This window comes from Procambarus clarkii, chromosome 40 (genome assembly GCF_040958095.1).
Source record: "Procambarus clarkii isolate CNS0578487 chromosome 40, FALCON_Pclarkii_2.0, whole genome shotgun sequence".
In the NCBI taxonomy this organism is placed as follows: domain Eukaryota; kingdom Metazoa; phylum Arthropoda; class Malacostraca; order Decapoda; family Cambaridae; genus Procambarus; species Procambarus clarkii.
The window spans coordinates 36,701,656-36,711,655 of NC_091189.1; positions in this window are offsets into that span (position 1 = coordinate 36,701,656).

Consider the following 10,000-nt stretch of genomic DNA (forward strand, 5'->3'; position numbering starts at 1 on the left):
TGATGTTATCCTCTTGATATGAGCTTCAGGGGACAGGTCTGGCGTGATATCAACCCCTAGGTCTTTCTCTCTCTTTGACTCTTGAAGTATTTCATCTCCCAAATGATACCTTGTATCTGGTCTCCTGCTCCCTACACCTATCTTCATTACATTACATTTGCATGGGCTAAACTCTAACAACCATTTGTTCGACCATTCCCGTTGCTTGTCCAGGTCTTCTTGAAGCCTTAAGCTGTCCTCCTCTGTCTTAATCCTTCTCATAATTTTGCCTTCGTCAGCAAACATTGAGAGGAATCAGTTTATACCCTCGTGTGTGTGTGTGTATGTGTGTGTGTGTGTGTGTGTGTGTGTGTGTGTGTGTGTGTGTGTGTGTGTGTGTGTGTGTGTGTGTGTGTGTGTGTGTGTGTGTGTGTGTGTGTGTGTGTGTGTGTGTGTGTGTGTGCGTGTGTGTGTGTGTGTGTTTGTACTCACCTAGTTGTATTCACCTAGTTGTGTTTGCGGGGGGTTGAGCTCTGGCTCTTTGGTCCCGCCTCTCAACTGTCAATCAACTGGTAGGATATGTAATTACCTAAGTGTAATTACCTAAGTGTAGTTACAGGATGAGAGCTACGCTCGTGGTGTCCCGTCTTCCCAGCACTCTTTCTCACATAACGCTTTGAAACTACTGACGGTCTTGGCCTCCACCACCTTCTCACCTAACTTGTTCCAACCGTCTACCACTCTGTTTGCGAAAGTGAATTTTCTTATATTTCTTCGGCATCTGTGTTTAGCTAGTTTAAATCTATGACCTCTTGTTCTTAAAGTTCCAGGTCTCAGGAAATGTTCCCTATCGATTTTATCAATTCCTGTTACTATTTTGTATGTAGTGATCATATCACCTCTTTTTCTTCTGTCTTCAAGTTTTGGCATATTTAATGCCTCTAACTTCTCCTCGTAGCTCTTGCCCTTCAGTTCTGGGAGCCACTTAGTAGCATGTCTTTGCACCTTTTCCAGTTTGTTGATGTGCTTCTTAAGATATGGGCACCACACAACCGCTGCATATTCCAGCTTTGGCCTAACAAAAGTCGTGAACAATTTCTTTAGTATATCGCCATCCATGTATTTAAAAGCAATTCTGGAGTTAGAAAGCGTGGTATAGGCTCCTCGCACAATATTCTTTATGTGGTCCTCAGGTGATAGTTTTCTATCTAGAACCACCCCAGATCTATTTCTTTATCAGAATTCTTTAAAGATTTCTCACATAATATATAGGTTGTGTGGGGTCTATGTTCTCCTATTCCACATTCCATAACATGGCATTTATTAACATTAAATTCCATTTGCCAAGTGGTGCTCCATATACTTATATGTCCCAAACATACATGTGTGTGTGTGTGTGTGTGTGTGTGTGTGTGTGTGTGTGTGTGTGTGTGTGTGTGTGTGTGTGTGTGTGTGTGTGTGTGTGTGTGTGTGTGTGTGTGTGTGTGTGTGTGTGTGTGTGTGTGTGTACTCACCTATTTGTGCTTGCGGGGGTTGAGCTTTGGCTCTTTGGTCCCGCCTCTCAACTGTCAATCAACTGGTGTACAGATTCCTGAGCCTACTGGGCTCTATCATATCTACATTTAAAACTGTGTATGGAGTCAGCCTCCACCACATCACTGCCTAATGCATTCCATCCGTTAACTACTCTGACACTGAAAAAGTTCCTTCTAACGTCTCTGTGGCTCATGTGAGTACACAGTTTCCACCTGTGTCCCCTTGTTCGCGTCCCACCAATGTTGAATAGTTTATCCTTGTTTACCCGGTCGATTCCTCTGAGGATTTTGTAGGTTGTGATCATGTCTCCCCTTACTCTTCTGTCTTCCAGTGTCGTAAGGTGCATTTCCCGCAGCCTTTCCTCGTAACTCATGCCTCTTAGTTCTGGGACTAGTCTAGTGGCATACCTTTGGACTTTTTCCAGCTTCGTCTTGTGCTTGACAAGGTACGGGCTCCATGCTGGGGCCGCATACTCCAGGATTGGTCTTACATATGTGGTGTACAAGATTCTGAATGATTCCTTACACAGGTTCCTGAACGCTGTTCTGATGTTAGCCAGCCTCGCATATGCCGCAGACGTTATTCTTTTTATGTGGGCTTCAGGAGACAGGTTTGGTGTGATATCAACTCCTAGATCTTTCTCTCTGTTCGTTTCATTAAGTACTTCATCTCCTATTCTGTATCCTGTGTTTGGCCTCCTATTTCCACCACCTAGTTTCATTACTTTGCATTTACTCGGGTTGAACTTCAACAGTGTGTGTGTGTGTGTGTGTGTGTGTGTGTGTGTGTGTGTGTGTGTGTGTGTGTGTGTGTGTGTGTGTGTGTGTGTGTGTGTGTGTGTGTGTGTGTGTGTGTGTGTGTGCGCGTGCAAGCGGTTCACGTACGTTATCTTTCATTTTCCTCCACTGAGCCTTCTCTCCATTACCTTTCTGCTCTACCCTCTTACACTAATACCTGGCCACTCTGCGTTAATCCCTCCCTCTCTCATTCTTTCACTCTAATGCAGTCCCTCCCGTAAACTGTGATAGATGGTGATGGCTGTAACCACTAGGGAAGATCACTCTCTAACACACACACACACACACACACACACACACACACACACACACACATACACACATCTCATCATTGATAGAGTAGAGAAAGACAGTTTATTTAACACAAGGGGCACACGCATTAGGGGACTCAGGTGGAAATTGAGTACCCAAATAAGCTATAAAAACATTTGAAAGAATTTTTTCAGTGTCAGAGTAGTTAATAATTGAAATGCATTAGGCAGTGATGTGTTGGAGGCAGACTTCATACACAGCTTCAAATGTAGATATGATAGAGCCCAATAGGCTCAGGAATCTGTCCACCAGTTGATTGACAGTTGAGAGGAGATATAATGAGCCAAAGCTCAACCTCCATAAGCACATTTAGGTGAGTACACACACACCTGAGCACCCACTACCCCTCAGTCCATCTATTATCATCAACTCACTTCTGCTCTTCCCTCCCCATCTGCCTCTCACAACGTATCTGTCCACCAAACTGTGCTACGGTCAACTGTCATCAGCCCAGTCTGCCCGTCAACCCTCAGCCTTCTCCATAGCCCCTCATTCTACCTCAACTCCCGCTTTTTTAATTACCTTCCTCACACCCAATCATTGCAAAGAATACTTCATCCCCTCTCATTTATATCCCACAAGTTGAACACAATAAATGAGTGCTCTGGGAACTCAGATAACAGTGTCATAGAACAGACTTAAGAGATATAGTATGACAATGTGCAAATAAAAGAAAAGGTTAGACAAAAGGAACCAAATATTTTAGCAATATTGGAAACCAAAACAAACGATATGATTTCGGATACAGTATTTCGATGGGGATACACTGTAATGAGATGAGGCCTGGAGACAATGACAGGGTGGAGGAGATGCACTCCAAGTAAGTGGAAGTTTGAGGAACTTGAGGACGATAATACAAACAATTACACAGATTACACCATTGCAACTCTGGAAGAAGACGGAGAGAAGATAGTGGTCGTAGACATTTATAAACTCGAGCAAACAACAGAAGACACAAAGAAGAATAGGATGATACTAACAAAGAAGGCGTATATAAAGTCCAAAAGGCACCAACTACAGTTGGGAAGAAACATGTGGAGCAAAGTTAGTGGACTTTCTGATAAGGAACTTCTTAGCACATCATGCTACGAGATGGCACAAGAAGAAGACAACATAAGGGGGGAATGTACATAGCGTAGTGGATTTCATCGTCACCCAAACGGAGGAAGATATGGAAAATTAAGAGTAGAAAATATCACTAAGAGCCAGCGACCATTGTGAATTACAAACAATGGACCTAAATCAATGGGTCGTGGAAATGAGGAAAGACTACAGAAAAGGGAAGTACATGAGAACACAAGAGTACCTGAAAAATGTGCGATGGGAGGTAGAGCTTCAAGGGAAGGCAATCCATGGAATGATGCATCAAGTCAGAGATGGAAACAGGATGAAAACAGATTCATACCATAAATAATGGTAAAACGTTGGAGGGAATATAACAATCCATGGGTCAGTAGACAATGTCAAAAAGCTAAAACGAAAAGCAGGAAGGAGACGACAAAATACAGAGGACAGAGAACAGGAGAAATCCAGTAAAGTTGTAACAGAGCTGGGAATGACAACATAAACATTAAAGTATTATACAAAAAAACATATGAAAATAACACTGAATTCAAAGCAAAAACAGTCGTAGTTACTACATAGCCATACACGACAGGAAGTTATCTTGAGATGATTTCGGGGCTTTACTGTCCCCGCGGCCCGGTCCTCGACCAGGCCTCCACCCCCAGGAAGCAGCCCGTGACAGCTGACTAACACCCAGGTACCTATTTTATTGCTAGATAACAGGGGCATAGGGTGATAGAAACTCTGCCCATTGTTTCTCGCCAGCGCCCGGGATCGAACCCGGGACCCCAGTTAAGGGAGACCAGGGAATAAGGAATAAGGGGACTAGATTATGCTAGAAGGGAAGAGAACACACAGAAAACGACAAGGAAATTTGTGAGAAGCTAGCTTTGATCATTAATAAGTAAGTTGAGAAGGGAGTTTTACAATCACGCCTTGCAGTGTACTCAAGTGGATGATAAGGAGAAGATTAGTTGAACACGTAGAGAGGCTGAGACAAACAAACACCCAGACGGAACATGACTGACGCCTGTCACGGGTCTCACTTGGGGGACAACTCTACCACTCTCACTTCCACCCGACGGAGAACACCTCTCTGTACGCGATATTATTACAACTAAGTCGTTGCTTTCGGCGATATTAAATCTCAAGAGCATTGTGACGATAATGTTTACGATCCAGGATAAAATGAGGCCTCCGACCCTCGTATGTTGTAGAAGAAAAGATAATGAAAAAGTATCTCTTGCCTTCACTACAATGTTTGCCCTTCACACGATACCATTTGTTTGTGGTCTTAAGTGTCGTATTTATTCTCCAGGAGAACACTTCTTCACTCCGGCGTGCACACTTGCCGGATGTTGCAGTGCAGTTCCTGGTGCCTCACCATGCAACATCGTTACCGATCATTTCGATCGAGAACATAAGAAAAATTAAACTGCAGAGGGCCTATTGACCTTTAAGAGGCAGCTTTTATTTATATCCACCTGAACTCATTCCTACAAATATCTAATCTTCACTAAAAACAATCCAGCGATTTCTCATCAATTACGTTATCCGGAAATTTATTCCATAAAACAGGAAATTTGATTCAAAACCAGTATTTACCCAGGTCTTTCCTGAAGCCAATCTTGAAAGAAGACAAGCGGCAGTCTCCCAACAACGAAGGCTATCAAATGAAGACACTCCACTTTTTTTCGCGGTCACCAGTGGAGCCGGTGACTGAGCGGACAGAACACTGGACGCGTGATCCTGTGGTCCCGGGTTCGATCCCTGGCGCCGGAGAGAAACGATGGGCAGAGTTTCTTTCACCCCTGATGCCCTTGTTACCTAGCTGTAAATAGGTACCTGGGAGTTAGTCAGCTGTCACGGGCTGCTTCCTGGGGGTGCAGGGCAAGTCGAGGACCGGGCTGCGGGGACACTAAAGCCTCGAAATCATCTCAAGATAACCTCTTAAGATAACGCCTCCACCCGATCGAGAGAGCAGAAAACCCTGGCTATACTCCATCTCCAGCCCGCATGCTTTCATCTATGTAGCAATCTCAGGCAGATTCTGAAAGTTCCGGCTGAGCGCGGCTGCTTCTGTCCGCTTCTGAGCACTTCTTTTCTGTCCATGACTGTTCATGACTATCCATGACTGTCCATGACTATTCATGACTGGGTGTCACGGTACCTGAGGAGCCCGCGTGACGCCGGGGGCCACTGTATACATCAGTGAGACTGCTTCATACATACCGTCATGTATCCCGCCATAATGCCAGGACTCTCAACTGTGTTAAACACGTCACCTGATGCAACAACCAAAGTCATGACAGAGTCCCATTAACGCTGTGTATTATTTTTTTATTGTTATTTTTTTATTGATATATACAAGAGTTCTTACATTCTTGTACAGGCACCAGCACGCGTAACGTTTCGGGCAATTCCTTAATCCAAATTTTCACACACACACACACACTTCCCCAGGAAGCAGCCTGTAGAAGCTGTCTAACTCCCAGGTACCTATTTACTGCTAGGGGAACAGGGATATCAGGGTAAAAAAAACTGCCTATTTGTTTCCGCCTCCGCCGGGGATAGAACCCAGGTCATTAGGACTCCGACCCCAGGCGCTGTCCACTCAGCCATGAGGCCCCCTTGCCTCACCTCAGATTTATACATCATACACAAACGAAATAAATGGCATTTATCTACAAAATCCGTCGTATCCTAAACTAAAGAGTAATAGCATCTAATCACAGTAGATATATCTTGTGAATGACACTAAAAAGAGGATAGAATAATAACAAAGAGTATTATCCGGAAATATATTTCCAAACTTGCTAAACCCTGCCGTGTATATGCAAATTCTTTCTAAACACTAAGATTTCAGGAATAAGCTTTGCTTATATTAAGTACAGTACTTGATTTTTTTAATGGAGTCCGATACTCTGAAACGTTTGAATAAATAAATAAATGTTAATTTTGTTCTCGTGCTACTGTTCATTTCAAGAACAAGACCCATGGGAACCAATACTAGTGAAATATATAGATTAACTGCAGGTTAGTATCAGTTTAAAGCTCATTGATAAAACAAACAGCTATGCAAACAAAGTTTAAATAAGTATGTGCGTGAGGTCTCAAAACGGGGGAACTTTGCCTTATAAGAAAGTGTATTTATTGAAGGAGTTTATACCGGAAAGAAGAGAGGTTGTGAGTGTGTGTGGCGGGGGGGGGGGGGGGGTGTCCCTCAGCCCAGACGGCCTGCTTGTCGTGATAACCAGTCCTGAGCCACCTGGTGTGTTGGTCACACTCACACACACACACACACACACACACACACACACACACACACACACACACACACACACACACACACACACACACACACACACACACACACACACACACACACACACACACAAACACACACACACACAATAGTGGTTTAATAAGGAATGTATGAAAGCAAAGGAGCTGAACAAAAGGGCATGGAGGAACTTCCGTAATAACAGAACACCAGAAAGAAGAGAGAGATACCAGAGAACCAGGAACGAGTATGTTAGTGTGAGAAGAGCAGCTGAGAAAAGGTATGAAAATGATATAGCTAATAAAGCCAAGACCGAACCAAAGCTACTACGCAGTCACATCAGGAGGAAGACAACAGTGAAAAAACAGGTGATGAAACTTAGAGTGGGCGAGGACAGGTACACAGAGAATGACAAAGAGGTGTGTGAAGAACTCAACAAAAGGTTCCAGGAGGTCTTTACAATAGAACAGGGAGAAGTCACGGCGCTAGGAGAGGTGGCAGCAAACCAGGTGACCTTGGAAAGGTTCGAAATTACAAGAGATGAGGTCAAGAAGCACCTATTGGAGCTGGATGTGAGAAAAGCTGTTGGGCCGGATGGAATCTCACCATGGGTATTGAAAGAGTGTGCAGGAGCACTCTGCTTGCCACTCTCCATAGTGTATAGTAGGTCACTGGAAACGGGAGACCTACCAGAAGTATGGAAGACTGCTAATGTAGTACCAATATTTAAAAAGGGTGACAGACAAGAGGCACTGAACTACAGGCCAATGTCCTTAACTTGTATACCATGCAAGGTGATGGAGAAGATTGTGAGAAAAAACCTAATAACACATCTGGAGAGAAGAGACTTCGTGACAACCCATCAACATGGGTTCAGGGAGGGTAAATCTTGCCTTACAGGCTTGATAGAATTCTATGATCAGGTGACAAAGATTAAGCAAGAAAGAGAAGGATGGGCGGACTGCATTTTTTTGGACTGTCGGAAAGCCTTTGACACAGTACCCCATAAAAGGTTGATGCATATGCTGGAGAAACAGGCAGGAGTAACTGGTAGGGCGCTCCAGTGGATAAGGGAGTACCTAAGCAATAGGAAGCAGAGAGTTATAGTGAGGGGTGAGACCTCAGACTGACGTAAAGTCGTGAAGTCACCAGTGGAGTCCCACAGGGCTCTGTGCTTGGACCTATCTTGTTTCTGATATACGTAAATGATCTCCCAGAGGGTATAGACTCATTCCTCTCAATGTTTGCTGACGACGCCAAAATTATGAGAAGGATTAAGACAGAGGAGGACAGCTTGAGGCTTCAAGAAGACCTGGACAAGCTGCAGGAATGGTCGAACAAATGGATGTTAGAGTTTAACCCAAGCAAATGTAATGTAATGAAGATAGGGGTAGGAAGCAGGAGACCAGATACAAGGTATCACTTGGGAGATGAAATACTTAAAAGAGTCAGAGAGAGAGAAAGACCTGGGGCTAACATAAGACCAGGTTGGCTAACATAAGAACGGCCTTTAGAAACTTGTGTAAGGAATCTTTCAGAACATTATATACCACATATGTCACACCAATCCTGGAGTATGCGGCTCCAGCATGGAGTCCATATCTAGTCAAGCATAAGACTAAACTGGAAAAGGTTCAAAGGTTTGCCACCAGACTAGTACCCGAGCTGAGAGGTATGAGCTACGAGGAGAGACTACGGGAATTGAACCTCACTTCGTTAGAAGACAGAAGAGTTAGGGGGGACATGATCACCACATTCAAGATTCTCAAGGGAATCGACAGGGTTGATAAAGACAGGCTATTTAACACAAGGGGCACAGGCACTAGGGAACACGGGTGGAAACTGAGTGCCCAAATGAGCCACAGAGATATTAGAAAGAACTTTTTTAGTGTCAGAGTGGTTGACAAATGGAATGCATTAGGAAGCAATGTGGTAGAGGCTGACTCCTTACACAGTTTCAAGTGTAGATATGATAAAGCCCAATAGGCTCAGGAACCTGTACACCTGTTGATTGACGGTTGAGAGGCGGGCCCAAAGAGCCAGAGCTCAACCCCCGCAAGCACAACTAGGTGAGTACAACTAGGTAAGTACACACACAAACACACACACACACACGCGCGCGCGCGCGCACTCGAATGAGAGGAAACGATGAACCAGCGAGACTCGACCTAGTCTTTACTCTGAACGACTCAGACATAAGGGATCTCGGTTTTGAGGCCCCAGTAGGAATGAGCGACCCCAGTGAACTGGTGTTTGAGTACCTGACTGAAGAAGTGTTATTGAACTGGAGGAGGGGTACTGAAAACAAAAAGGCTGGCATTCCGAAAGGGAAACTATGAGGAGATAAAAAAATTCCTAACAGATATAACTTGGGAAACAGAGCTCAAAGGAAAGACGGCCCAAGACATGATGAACTACATCACGCAGAAGAGTAAGGACGCAGCAAACAAGTTTGTCCCAGTCCAAAAGGATAACAACAAAATGAAGATGAGAAACCCATGGTTTATTCAGAGATGTAGGCTAGCTAAGCAGTAAAGTAAAGGGGCATGGAGAAACTATAGGAATAACAGGACACTGGAGAGCAGAGAAAGATACCAGAATGTCAGGAATGAATATGTCAGGATGAGAAGAGAGGCAGAAAGACAATACGAAAATGACATAGCGAGCAAGGCAAAGACTCAGCCTAAATTGCTGCACAGTCACATCAGGAGAAAAACAACAGTAAAGGAACAGGTTAGGACATTAAGGATAGGGGCAGAAGGATTCACTACAAACGGTTAAGGAAGTATACGAGGAACTGAGTAAGAAATTCCAGGAGATCTTCACCTTAGAGCAAGGAGAAATTCCAGAGATAAGAGAGGGAATAGTTAACCAGGAACCATTAGAAGAGTTTGAGATTACCAGTAAGGAAGTGTTTACTAGAGTTGGATGTGACAAAGGCTATAGGCCCCGATGGAATCTTCCCTTGGATACTAAAGGAAGGAGCAGAAGCACTGTGCCTGCCACTCTCCATAGTGTATAACAAATC